This window comes from Triticum dicoccoides, chromosome 3A (assembly GCF_002162155.2).
Source record: "Triticum dicoccoides isolate Atlit2015 ecotype Zavitan chromosome 3A, WEW_v2.0, whole genome shotgun sequence".
NCBI classification, from domain to species: domain Eukaryota; kingdom Viridiplantae; phylum Streptophyta; class Magnoliopsida; order Poales; family Poaceae; genus Triticum; species Triticum dicoccoides.
The window spans coordinates 724303032-724318283 of NC_041384.1; positions in this window are offsets into that span (position 1 = coordinate 724303032).

The following is a 15252-nucleotide window of genomic DNA, read 5'->3' on the forward strand; positions in this document are numbered from 1 at the left end:
GGCAGAATAGCTCTGCCGGAGCCCTAGATTGGTTCCGACAAGGTTCCGCCTCGTGGCGGCGGAGTTTCGTCCCGTGAGCTTGCTTATGATTTTTCCTCGACGAAAGACTTGATATAGCAGAAGATTGGCATCGGAGGGCCACCAGGGGGCCCACGAGGCAGGTGGGTGCCCCCCCTCTGGTACTTCTTTCGCCCAATATTTTTCATATATTCTGAAACATGCTCCCGTGAAGTTTCAGGACTTTTGGAGATGTGCAGAATAGGTCTCTAATATTTGCTCCTTTTCCAGCCCAGAATTCCAGCTGCTGACATTCCCCCTCTTCATGTAAACCTTGTAAAATAAGAGAGCATAGGCATAAGTATTGTGACATAATGTGTGATAGCAACCCATAAGGTAATAAATATCGATATGAAAGCATGATGCAAAATGGACGTATCAACTCCCCCAAGCTTAGACCTCGCTTGTCCTCAAGTGAAAGCCGTAATCGAGAAATATGTCCACATGTTTAGAGATAGAGGTGTCGATAAAATAAAATATGAACATGAGGGCATCATGATCATTCTTAGAACAACAACACACACACACACACACACACACACACACACACACACACATATATATATATATATATATATATATATATATATATATATATTGTCATATGATCTCTTATGCTAAAGTAACAATTCAATCACAATTTCAAGTATGAATCATAAACTTCATTGAGAACCAACAAACTCTAATCTCAGTCATTGAGGCAATTGCAATTTATCATAACATAGGAAAGAGTCGATATAAGAGCTTTTCAGCAAGTCCACATACTCAACCATCTTTTAGTCTTTCATAATTGCTAACACTCACGCGATATTTATGGTTATGAAGTTTTAATCGGACATAGAGAAAGATAGGGGCTTATAGTTTTGCCTCCCAACGTTTTACCTCAAGGGTAATGTCAACAATAATAGTTCATGAAAACTCACATCCAATTAGCTATATATACCAGTATCTTTCCAACACATTGTGCTTGCCAAAGGATAAAATGTAAAAAGGAAAGGTGAATATCACCATGACTCTTTGCATGAAGTATAAGACAAGAATAAAAGATAGGCCCTTCGTAGAGGGAAGCAGAGGTTGTCATTGTTGGAAATATGCCCTAGAGGCAATAATAAAATGGTTATTATTATATTTCTTTGTTCATGATAATTGTCTATTGTTCATGCTACAATTGTGTTATCCGAAAATCGTAATACATGTGTGAATACATAGACCACAACACGTCCCTAGTGAGCCTCTAGTTGACTAGCTCGTTGATCAAAAGATAGTCATGGTTTCCTGACTATGGACATTGGATGTCATTGATAACGGGATCACATCATTAGGAGAATGATGTGATGGACAAGACCCAATCCTAAGCATAGCTCAAAGATCGTGTAGTTCGTTTGCTGTAGCTTTTCCGAATGTCAAGTATCATTTCCTTAGACCATGAGATTGTGCAACTCCCGGATACCGTAGGAGTGCTTTGGGTGTGCCAAACTTCACAACATAACTGGGTGACTATAAAGGTACACTACAGGTATCTCCGAAAGTATCTGTTGGGTTGGCACGAATCGAGACTGGGATTTGTCACTCCGTATGACGGAGAGGTATATCTGGGCCCACTCGGTAATGCATCATCATAATGAGCTCAATGTGACCAAGTGGTTGATCATGGGATCATGCATTACGGCACGAGTAAAGTGACTTGCCGGTAACGATATTGAATGAGGTATTGGGATACCGACGATCGAGTCTCGGGCAAGTAACGTACCGATTGACAAAGGGAATTGTATATGGATTGATTGAATCCTCGACATCATGGTTCATCCGATGAGATCATCGTGGAGCATGTGGGAGCCAACATGGGTATCCAGATCCCGCTGTTGGTTATTGACCGGAGAGGCATCTCGGTCATGTCTTCATGTCTCCCGAACCCGTAGGGTCTACACACTTAAGGTTCGGTGACGCTAGGGTTGTAGAGATATTAGTATGCAGTAACCCGAAAGTTGTTCGGAGTCCCGGATGAGATCACGGATGTCACGAGGAGTTCCGGAATGGTCCGGAGGTAAAGATTTATATATGGGAAGTCAAGTTTTGGCCATCGGGAAGGTTTCGGGGGTTACCGGTATTGTATCGGGACGACCGGAAGGGTCCCGGGGGTCCACCGGGTGGGGCCACCTATCCCGAAGGGCCCCATGGGATGAATTGGGTGGGGAACCAGCCCCTAGTGGGCTGGTGCGCCCCCCCCCTTGGGCCTGCCCTGCGCCTAGGGTTGGGAAACCCTAGGGGTGGGGGCACCCCCCACTTGGCTTGGGGGGGAAGCCACCCTTGGCCGCCGCCCCCTTGGAGATCCATCTCCCTAGGGCCGGCGCCCCCCCAAGGCCCCTATATAAAGAGGGGGGAGGGCAGCCTTACCCCTTGCTCTTGGCGCCTCCCTCTCCCTCCGTAACACCTCTCCTCCGCGCTTGCGCTTGGCGAAGCCCTGCCGGGATCCTGCTGCATCCACCACCACGCCGTCGTGCTGCTGGATCTTCATCAACCTCTCCTTCCCCCTTGCTGGATCAAGAAGGAGGAGACGTCTTCCTAACCATACGTGTGTTGAACGCGGAGGTGCCGTCCATTCGTCACTAGGTCATCGGTGATTTGAATCACGTCGAGTACGACTCCATCAACCCCGTTCTCTTGAACGCTTCCGCGCGCGATCTACAAGGGTATGTAGATGCACTCCTCTCTCCCTCGTTGCTAGATGACTCCATAGATTGATCTTGGTGATGCGTAGAAAATTTTAAAATTCTGCTACGTTCCCCAACAGTGGATCAGAGCTAGGTCTATGCGTAGTTACTATGCACGAGTAGAACACAAAGCAGTTGTGGTCGTCGATATTGTAAATTTGCTTGCCGTTACTAGTCTTATCTTGATTCGGCGGCATCGTGGGATGAAGCGGCCCAGACCGACCATACACGTACGCTTACGTGAGACTGGTTCCACCGACTAACATGCACTAGTTGCATAAGGTGGCTGGCGGGTGTCTGTCTCTCCCACTTTAGTCAGATCGGATTCGATGAACAGGGTCCTTATGAAGGGTAAATAGAAATTGGCAATTCACATTGTGGTTTTGGCGTAGGTAAGAAACGTTCTTGCTAGAAACCTATAGCAGCCACGTAAAAACTTGCAACAACAATTAGAGGACGTCTAACTTGTTTTTGCAGCAAGTGTTTTGTGATGTGATATGGCCAAAGGATGTGATGAATGATATATGTGATGTATGAGATGATCATGTTCTTGTAATAGGAATCACGACTTGCATGTCGATGAGTATGACAACCGGCAGGAGCCATAGGAGTTGTCTTTATTTATTTATGACCTGCATGTCAACATAAATGTCATGTAATTACTTTACTTTATTGCTAAAGCGTTAGCCATAGTAGTAGAAGTAATGGATGACGAGACAACTTCAAGAAGACATGATGATGGAGATCATGATGATGGAGATCATGGTGTCATGCCGGTGACAACGATGATCATGGAGCCCCGAAGATGGAGATCAAAAGGAGCAAATGATATTGGCCATATCATGTCACTATTTGATTGCATGTGATGTTTATCATGTTTTACATCTTATTTGCTTAGAATGACGGTAGCTTAAATAAGATGATCCCTCGCAATAATTTCAAGAAAGTGTCCCCCCTAACTGTGCACCGTTGCGAAGGTTCATTGTTTCGAAACACCACGTGATGATCGGGTGTGATAGATTCTAACGTTCGAATACAATGGGTGTAAGCCAGATTTACACACGCAATACACTTAGGTTGACTTGACGAGCCTAGCATGTACACACATGGCCTCAAAACACGAAAGACCGAAAGGTCGAGCATGAGTCGTATAGAAGATACGATCAACATGAAGATGTTCACCGATGTTGGCTAGTCCGTCTCACGTGATGATCGGACATGGCCTAGTTAACTCGGATCATGTTTCACTTTGATGACTGGAGGGATGTCTATCTGAGTGGGAGTTCATTGAGTAATTTGATTAGATGAACTTAATTATCATGAACTTAGTCTAAAATCTTTACAATATGTCTTGTAGAACAAATGGCCCACGTTGTCCTCAACTTCAATGCGTTCCTAGAGAAAACCAAGCTGAAAGACGATGGCAGCAACTATACGGACTGGGTCTGAAACCTGAGGATCATCCTCATAGCTGTCAAGAAAGATTATGTCCTAGAAGCACCGCTAGGTGACGCACGTGTCCCACAGAACCAAGACGTTATGAACGCTTGGCAGTCACGTGCTGATGATTACTCCCTCGTTTAGTGCGGCATGCTTTACAGCTTAGAACCGGGGCTCCAAAAGCGTTTTGAGAGACACGGAGCATATGAGATGTTCGAAGAGCTGAAAATGGTTTTTCAAGCTCATGCCCGGGTCGAGAGATATGAAGTCTCCGACAAGTTCTTCAGCTGTAAGATGGAGGAAAATAGTTCTGTCAGTGAGCACATACTCAGAATGTCTGGGTTGCATAACTGCTTGACTCAGCTGGGAGTTAATCTCCCGGATGATGCGGTCATTGATAGAATCCTTCAGTCGCTTCCACCGAGCTACAAGAGCTTTGTGATGAACTTCAATATGCAAGGGTTGGAAAAGACCATTCCTGAGGTGTATTCAATGCTGAAATCAGCAGAGGTGGAAATCAAAAAGGAACATCAAGTGTTGATGGTGAATAAAACCACTAAGTTCAAGAAAGGCAAGGGTAAGAAGAACTTCAAGAAGGACGGCAAGGGAGTTGCCGCGCCCGGTAAGAAAGCTGCCGGGAAGAAGCCAAAGAATGGACCCAAGCCCGAGACTGAGTGTTTTTATTGCAAGGGAAGTGGTCACTGGAAGCGGAACTGCCCCAAATACTTAGCGGACAAGAAGGCCGGCAACACTAAAGGTATATGTGATCTATACATGTAATTGATGTGTACCTTACCAGTACTCGTAGTAGCTCCTGGGTATTTGATACCGGTGCGGTTGCTCACATTTGTAACTCAAAGCAGGAGCTGCGGAATAAGCGGAGACTGGCGAAGGACGAGGTGACGATGCGCGTCGGGAATGGTTCCAAGGTCGATGTGATCGCCGTCGACACGCTGCCTCTACATTTACCTATGGGATTAGTTTTAAACCTCAATAATTGTTATTTAGTGCCAGCTTTGAGCATGAACATTGTATCAAGATCTCGTTTAATTCGAGATGGCTACTCATTTAAATTCGAGAATAATGGTTGTTCTATTTATATGAGAGATATGTTTTATGGTCATGCTCCGATGGTGAATGGTTTATTCTTAATGAATCTCGAGCGTAATGCTACACATATTCATAGTGTGAGTACAAAAGATGTAAGGTTGATAATAATAGTCCCACATACTTGTGGCACTGCCACCTTGGTCACATAGGTGTCAAACGCATGAAGAAGCTCCATACAGATGGACTTTTAGAGTCTCTTGATTACGAATCATTTGACACGTGCGAACCATTCCTCATGGGTAAAATGACCAAGACTCCGTTCTCAGGAACAATGGAGCGAGCAACCAACTTATTGGAAATCATACATACTGATGTGTGCGGTCCAATGAGTGTTGAGGCTCGCGGTGGCTATCGTTATGTTCTCACCCTCACTGATGACTTGAGTAGATATGGGTATGTCTACTTAATGAAACACAAGTCTGAGACCTTTGAAAAGTTCAAGGAATTTCAGAGTGAGGTTGAGAATCAACGTGACAAGAAAATCAAGTTCTTGCGATCAGATCGTGGGGGAGAATACTTGAGTCACGAATTTGGCACACACTTAAGAAAATGTGGAATAGTTTCACAACTCACGCCGCCTGGAACACCTTAGCGTAATGGTGTGTCCGAACATCGTAATAGCACTCTATTGGATATGGTGCGATCTATGATGTCTCTTACCGATTTACCGCTGTCATTTTGGGGCTATGCTTTAGAGACTGCCGCATTCACTTTAAATAGGGCTTCGTCGAAATCCGTTGAGACGACACCGTATGAATTATGGTTTGGGAAGAAACCTAAGCTGTCATTTCTAAAAGTTTGGGGATGCGATGCTTATGTCAAGAAACTTCAACCTGAAAAGCTCGAACCCAAGTCGGAAAAATGCGTCTTCATAGGATACCCTAAAGAAACTGTTGGGTATACCTTCTACCTCAGATCCGAAGGCAAGATCTTTGTTGCCAAGAATGGGTCCTTTCTAGAGAAAGAGTTTCTCTCGAAAGAAATAAGTGGGAGGAAAGTAGAACTTGATGAAGTATTACCTCTTGAACCGGTAAGTGGCGCAGCTCAAGAAAATGTTCCTGAGGTGCCTGCACCGACTAGAGAGGAAGTTAATGTTGGGGAACGTTGCAGAAAACAAAAAAAAATTCCTACGGTTTCACCAAGATCCATCTGTGAGTTCATCTAGCAACGAGTGATCGGATGCATCTACATACCTTTGTAGATCGCGAGCGGAAGCGTTCAAAGAACGGGGATGAGGTAGTCGAACATGACGTGATCCAAATCACCGGAGATCCTAGCACCGAACGGACGGCACCTCCGCGTTCAACACACGTACGGTCAGCGTAACGTCTCCTTCTTCTTGATCCAGCAAGAGGGAAGGAGAGGTTGAGGAAGATGGCTCCAGCAGCAGCACGACGGCGTGATGGTGATGGAGCTGCAGTACTCCGGCAGGGCTTCGCCAAGCACTATGGAGGAGGAGGAGGTGTTGGAGAGGAAGAGGGAGGCACCAAAGATCAAGGTAAGAAGTCCTCCATCTCCCCACTATATATAGGAGGGCCAAGGGGGGGGGGCGCCGGCCCTAGGAGATCTAATCTCCTAGGGTGGTGCGACCAAGGGGAGGAATCCCTCCTCCCCAAGGCACCTAGGAGGTACCTTCCCCTCCTAGGACTCTTCCCCTTTGAAACCCTAGGCGCATGGGCCCCTTGGGGCTGGTGCCCTTGGCCCATGTAGGCCAAGGCGCACCCCCTACAGCCCATGTGCCCCCCGGGACAGGTGGCCCCACCCGGTGGACCCCCGGGACCCTTCCAGTGGTCCCGGTACAATACCGATGACCCCGAAACTTGTCCCGATGGCCGAAACAGGACTTCCCATATATAAATCTTTACCTCCGGACCATTCCGGAACTCCTCGTCACGTCCGGGATCTCATCTGGGACTCCGAACAAAATTCGGGTTACTGCATATACATATCCCTACAACCCTAGCGTCACCGAACCTTAAGTGTGTAGACCCTACGGGTTCGGGAGACATGTAGACATGACCGAGATCGCTCTCCAGTCAATAACCAACAGCGGGATATGGATACCCATGTTGGCTCCCACATGCTCCTCGATGATCTCATCGGATGAACCACGATGTCGAGGATTCAAGCAACCCCGTATACAATTCCCTTTGTCAATCGGTATGTTACTTGCCCGAGATTCGATCGTCGGTATCCCAATACCTCATTCAATCTCGTTACCAGCAAGTCACTTTACTCGTACCATAATGCATGATCCCGTGACCAGACACTTGGTCACTTTGAGCTCATTATGATGATGCATTACCGAGTGGGCCCAATGATACCTCTCCGTCATACGGAGTGACAAATCCCAGTCTTGATCCATGTCAACCCAACAGACACTTTCGGAGATACCCGTAGTATACCTTTATAGTCACCCAGTTATGTTGTGACGTTTGGTATACCCAAAGCACTCCTACGGTATCCGGGAGTTACACGATCTCATGGTCTAAGGAAGAGATACTTGACATTGGAAAACTCTAGCAAACGAACTATACGATCTTGTGCTATGTTTAGGATTGGGTCTTGTCCATCACATCATTCTCCTAATGATGTGATCTCGTTATCAATGACATCCAATGTCCATAGTCAGGAAACCATGACTATCTGTTGATCAACGAGCTAGTCAACTAGAGGCTTACTAGGGACATGTTGGTGTTTGTTATTCACACATGTATTACAATTTCCGGATAACACAATTATAGCATGAATAAAGACAATTATCATGAACAAGGAAATATAATAATAATGCTTTTATTATTGCCTCTAGGGCATATTTCCAACAGTCTCCCACTTGCACTAGAGTCAATAATCTAGTTACATTGTGATGAATCGAACACCCATGGAATTCTGGTGTTGATCATGTTTTGCTCTAGGGAGAGGTTTAGTCAACGGATCTGCTACATTCAAGTCCGTGTGTACTTTACAAATATCTATGTCTCCATCTTGAACATTTTCACAAATGGAGTTGAAGCGACGCTTGATGTGCCTTGTCTTCTTGTGAAACCTGGGCTCCTTGGCAAGTGCAATAGCTCCAGTGTTGTCACAGAAGAGTTTGATTGGCCCCGACGCATTGGGTATGACTCCTAGGTCGATGATGAACTCCTTCACCCAAATTGCTTCATGTGCTGCCTCCGAGGCTGCCATGTACTCCGCTTCACATGTAGATCCCGCCACGACGCTCTGCTTGCAACTGCACCAGCTTACTGCCCCACCATTCAAAATATACACGTATCCGGTTTGTGACTTTGAGTCATCCAGATCTGTGTCGAAGCTAGCGTCGACGTAACCCTTTACGACGAGCTCTTCGTCACCTCCATAAACGAGAAACATTTCCTTAGTCCTTTTCAGGTACTTCAGGATATTCTTGACCGCTGTCCAGTGTTCCTTGCCGGGATTACTTTGGTACCTTCCTACCAAACTTATGGCAAGGTTTACATTAGGTCTGGTACACAGCATGGCATACATAATAGAACCTATGGCTGAGGCATAGGGGATGACACTCATCTCTTCTATATCTTCTGCCGTGGTCGGACATTGAGCTGAGCTCAATTTCATACCTTGTAACACAGGCAAGAACCCCTTCTTAGATTGATCCATATTGAACTTCTTCAATATCTTATCAAGGTATGTGCTTTGTGAAAGACCTATGAGGCGTCTTGATCTATCTCTATAGATCTTGATGCCTAATATATAAGCAGCTTCACCAAGGTCCTTCATTGAAAAACTCTTATTCAAGTAGGCCTTGATGCTGTCCAAAAGCTCTGTATCATTTCCCATCAAAAGTATGTCATCTACATATAATATGAGAAATGCTACAGAGCTCCCACTCACTTTCTTGTAAACATAGGCTTCTCCATAAGTCTGTGTAAACCCAAACGCTTTGATCATCTCATCAAAGCGAATGTTCCAACTCCGAGATGCTTGCACCAGCCCATAAATCGAGCGTTGGAGCTTGCACACCTTGTCAGCATTCTTAGGATCGACAAAACCTTCCGGCTGCATCATATACAATTCTTCCTTAAGGAAACCATTAAGGAATGCCATTTTGACGTCCATTTGCCATATCTCATAATCATAGAATGCGGCAATCGCTAACATGATTCGGACGGACTTCAGCTTCGCTACCGGTGAGAAAGTCTCATCGTAGTCAACCCCTTGAACTTGTCGATAACCCTTAGCGACAAGCCGAGCTTTATAGATGGTCACATTACCATCCGTGTCTGTCTTCTTCTTAAAGATCCATTTATTTTCTATGGCTCGCCGCTCTACGGGCAAGTCAGTCAAAGTCCATACTTCATTTTCATACATGGATCCTATCTCGGATTTCATGGCTTCTAGCCATTTGTCGGAATCCGGGCCCGCCATCGCTTCTTCATAGTTCGAAGGTTCACCGTTGTCTAACAACATGATTTCCAAGACAGGGTTGCCGTACCACTCTGGTGCGGAACGTGTCCTTGTGGACCTTCGAATTTCAGTAGGAGCTTGATCAGAAGTATCTTGATCATCATCATTAACTTCCTCTCTAGTCGGTGCAGGCACCTCAGGAACATTTTCTTGAGTTGCGCCATTTTCCGGTTCAAGAGGTAATACTTCATCAAGTTCTACTTTCCTCCCACTTACTTCTTTCGAGAGAAACTCTTTCTCTAGAAAGGACCTATTCTTGGCAACAAAGATCTTGCCCTCGGATCTGAGGTAGAAGGTATACCCAATAGTTTCTTTAGGGTATCCTATGAAGACGCATTTTTCCGACTTGGGTTCGAGCTTTTCAGGTTGAAGTTTCTTGACATAAGCATCGCATCCCCAAACTTTTAGAAACGACAACTTAGGTTTCTTACCAAACCATAATTCAAACGGTGTCGTCTCAACGGATTTCGACGGAGCCCTATTTAAAGTGAATGCGGCAGCCTCTAAAGCATAGCCCCAAAAAGATAGCGGTAAATCGGTAAGAGACATCATAGATCGCACCATATCTAATAGAGTGCGATTACGACGTTCGGACACACCATTACGCTGAGGTGTTCCAGGCGGCGTGAGTTGTGAAACTATTCCACATTTTCTTAAGTGTGTGCCAAACTCGTGACTCAAGTATTCTCCTCCACGATCTGATCGTAGGAACTTGATTTTCCTGTCACGTTGATTCTCAACCTCACTCTGAAATTCCTTGAACTTTTCAAAGGTTTCAGACTTGTGTTTCATTAAGTAGACATACCCATATCTACTTAAGTCATCAGTGAGGGTGAGAACATAACGATAGCCACCGCGAGCCTCAACACTCATTGGACCGCACACATCAGTATGTATGATTTCCAATAAGTTGGTTGCTCGCTCCATCGTTCCTGAGAACAGAGTCTTGGTCATTTTACCCATGAGGCATGGTTCGCACGTGTCAAATGATTCGTAATCAAGAGACTCTAAAAGTCCATTAGCATGGACTTCTTCATGTGTTTGACACCTATGTGACCAAGGCGGCAGTGCCACAAGTATGTGGGACTATCATTATCAACCTTACATCTTTTGGTACTCACACTATGAATATGTGTAGCATTACGCTCGAGATTCATTAAGAATAAACCATTCACCATAGGAGCATGACCACAAAACATATCTCTCATATAAATAGAACAACGATTATTCTCGGATTTAAATGAGTAGCCATCTCGAATTAAACGAGATCCCGATACAATGTTCATGCTCAAAGCTGGCACTAAATAACAATTATTAAGGTTTAAAACTAATCCCGAAGGTAAATGTAGAGGTAGCGTGCCGACGGCGATCACATCGACCTTGGAACCATTCCCGACGCGCATCGTCAGGTACACATCAATTACATGTATATCACATATACCTTTTGTTTTGCCGGCTTTCTTGTCCGCTAAGTATTTGGGGCAGTTCCGCTTCCAGTGACCACTTCCCTTGCAATAAAAGCACTCAGTCTCGAGCTTGGGTCCATTCTTTGGCTTCTTCCCGGCAGCTTTCTTGCCAGGCGCGGCAACTTCCTTGCCGTCCTTCTTGGAGTTCCTTTTACCCTTGCCCTTCTTGAACTTAGTGGTTTTATTGACCATCAACACTTGATGTTCCTTCTTGACTTCTACCTCTGCTGATTTCAGCATAGCAAATACTTCAGGAATGGTCTTTTCCATCCCCTGCATATTGAAGTTCATCACAAAGCTCTTGTAGCTCGGTGGAAGCGACTGAAGGATTCTGTCAATGACCGCGTCATCCGGGAGATTAACTCCCAGCTGAGTCAAGCGGTTATGCAACCCAGACATAGTGAGTATGTGCTCACTGACAGAACTGTTTTCCTCCATCTTACAGCTGAAGAATTTGTCGGAGACTTCATATCTCTCGACCCGGGCATGAGCTTGGAAAACCATTTTCAGCTCTTCGAACATCTCATATGCTCCGTGTCTCTCAAAACGCTTTTGGAGCCCCGGCTGTAAGCTGTAAAGCATGCCGCACTGAACGAGGGAGTAGTCATCGGTACGTGACTGCCAAGCGTTCATAACGTCTTGTTCTGCAGGGAGAACAGGTGCGTCACCTAGCGGTGCTTGTAGGACATAATCTTTCTTGGCAGCTATGAGGATGATCCTCAGGTTCCGGACCCAGTCCGTGTAGTTGCTGCCATCGTCTTTCAGCTTGGTTTTCTCTAGGAACGTGTTGAAGTTGAGGACTACGTTGGCCATTTGATCTACAAGACATATTGTAAAGATTTTAGACTAAGTTCATCTAATCAAATTATAATGAACTCCCACTTAGATAGACATCCCTCTTCTAGTCATCTAAGTATAACATGATCCGAGTTAGCTAGGCCGTGTCCGATCATCACGTGAGACGGACTAGTCAACGTCGGTGAACATCTTCATGTTGATCGTATCTTCTATACGACTCATGCTCGACCTTTCGGTCTTCTGTGTTCCGAGGCCATGTCTATACACATGCTAGGCTCGTCAAGTCAACCTAAGTGTTTGCATGTGTAAATCTGTCTTACACCCGTTGTATGTGAACGTTAGAATCTATCACACCCGATCATCACGTGGTGCTTCGAAACAACGAACTGTCGCAACGGTGCACAGTTAGGGGGAACACTTTCTTGAAATTATTATGAGGGATCATCTTATTTACTACCGTCGTTCTAAGTAAACAAGATGAAAAACATGATAAACATCACATGCAATCAAATAATAATAATGACATGATATGGCCAATATCACATAGCTCCTTTGATCTCCATCTTGGGGCTCCATGATCATCTTGTCACCGGCATGACACCATGATCTCCGTCATCATGATCTCCATCATTGTGTCTCCATGAAGTTGCTCGCCAACTATTACTTCTACTACTATGGCTAACGCGTTTAGCAATAAAGTAAAGTAATTTACATGGCGTTTCTCAATGACACGCAGGTCATACAAAAATAAAGACAACTCCTATGGCTCCTGCCGGTTGTCATACTCATCGACATGCAAGTCGTGATTCCTATTACAATAGCATGAACATCTCATACATCACATATAGATCATTCATCATTCATCACAACTTTGGCCATATCATATCACAAAGCACTTGCTGCAAAAACAAGTTAGACGTCCTCTAATTGTTGTTGCAAGTTTTACGTGGCTGAAATAGGGTTCTAGCAAGAACGTTTTCTTACCTACGTAAAAAGCCACAACGTGATTTGTCAACTTCTATTTACCCTTCATAAGGACCCTTTTCATCGAATCCGCTCCAACTAAAGTAGGAGAGACAGACACCCGCCAGCCACCTTATGCAACTAGTGCATGTTAGTCGGTGGAACCGGTCTCACGTAAGCGTACGTGTAAGGTTGGTCCGGGCCGCTTCATCCCACAATACCGTTGAAGCAAGATAAGACTAGTAGCGGCAAGAAAGTTGACAACATCTACGCCCACAACAAATTGTGTTCTATTCGCGCAAGAAGAACTACGCATAGACCTAGCTCATGATGCCACTGTTGGGGATCATTGCAGAAAACAAAAAAAATTTCCTACGGTTTCACCAAGATCCATCTATGAGTTCATCTAGCAACGAGTGATCAGATGCATCTACATACCTTTGTAGATCACGAGCTGAAGCGTTCAAAGAACGGGGATGAGGTAGTCGAACACGACGTGATCCAAATCACCGGAGATCCTAGCACCGAACGGATGGCACCTCCGCGTTCAACACACGTACGGTCAACGTAACGTCTCCTTCTTCTTGATCCAGCAAGAGGGAAGGAGAGGTTGAGGAAGATGGCTCCAGCAGCAGCACGACGGCGTGATGGTGATGGAGCTGCAGTACTCCGGCAGGGCTTCACCAAGCACTATGGAGGAGGAGGAGGTGTTGGAGAGGGAGAGGGAGGCAACAAAGATCAAGGTAAGAAGTCCTCCATCTCCCCACTATATATAGGAGGGCCAAGGGGGGGGGGCGCCGGCCCTAGGAGATCTAATCTCCTAGGGTGGTGCGGCCAAGGGGAGGAATCCCTCCTCCCCAAGGCACCTAGGAGGTGCCTTCCCCTCCTAGGACTCTTCCCCTTTGAAACCCTAGGCGCATGGGCCTCTTGGGGCTGGTGCCCTTGGCCCATGTAGGCCAAGGCGCACCCCCTACAGCCCATGTGGCCCCCCGGGATAGGTGGCCCCACCCAGTGGACCCCCGGGACCCTTCCGGTGGTCCCGGTACAATACCCATGACCCCGAAACTTGTCTCGATGGCCGAAACAGGACTTCCCATATATAAATCTTTACCTCCGGACCATTCCGGAACTCCTCGTGACGTCCAGGATCTCATCCGGGACTCCGAACAACATTCGGGTTACTGCATATACATATCCCTACAACCCTAGCGTCACCGAACCTTAAGTGTGTAGACCTTACGAGTTCGGGAGACATGTAGACATGACCGAGATCGCTCTCCAGTCAATAACCAACAGCGGGATCTGGATACCCATGTTGGCTCCCACATGCTCCTCGATGATCTCATCGGATGAACCACGATGTCGAGGATTCAAGCAACCCCGTATACAATTCCCTTTGTCAATCGGTATGTTACTTGCCCGAGATTCGATCGTCGGTATCCCAATACCTCGTTCAATCTCGTTACCGGCAAGTCACTTTACTCGTACCTTAATGCATGATCCCGTGACCAGACACTTGGTCACTTTGAGCTCATTATGATGATGCATTACCGAGTGGGCCCAGTGATACCTCTCCGTCATACGGAGTGACAAATCCCAGTCTTGATCCATGTCAACCCAACAGACACTTTCGGAGATACCCGTAGTATACCTTTATAGTCACCCAGTTATGTTGTGACGTTTGGTATACCCAAAGCACTCCTACGGTATCCGGGAGTTACACGATCTCATGGTCTAAGGAAAAGATACTTGACATTGGAAAACTCTAGCAAACAAACTATACGATCTTGTGCTATGTTTAGGATTGGGTCTTGTCCATCACATCATTCTCCTAATGATGTGATCTCGTTATCAATGACATCCAATGTCCATAGTCAGGAAACCATGACTATCTGTTGATCAACGAGCTAGTCAACTAGAGGCTTACTAGGGACATGTTGGTGTCAGTTAATCACACATGTATTACGATTTCCGGATAACACAATTATAGCATGAATAAAGACAATTATCATGAACAAGGAAATATAATAATAATGCTTTTTATTATTGCCTCTAGGGCATATTTCCAACAGTTAATGATGATGATCATGAAACTTCAGATTAAGTTACTACTGAACTTCGTAGGTCCACGAGGACACGTTCTGCACCACAGTGGTACGGCAACCCTGTCTTGGAAATCATGTTGTTAGACAATGGTGAACCTTCGAACTATGAAGAAGCGATGGCAGGCCCAGATTCCGACAAATGGCTGGAAGCCATGA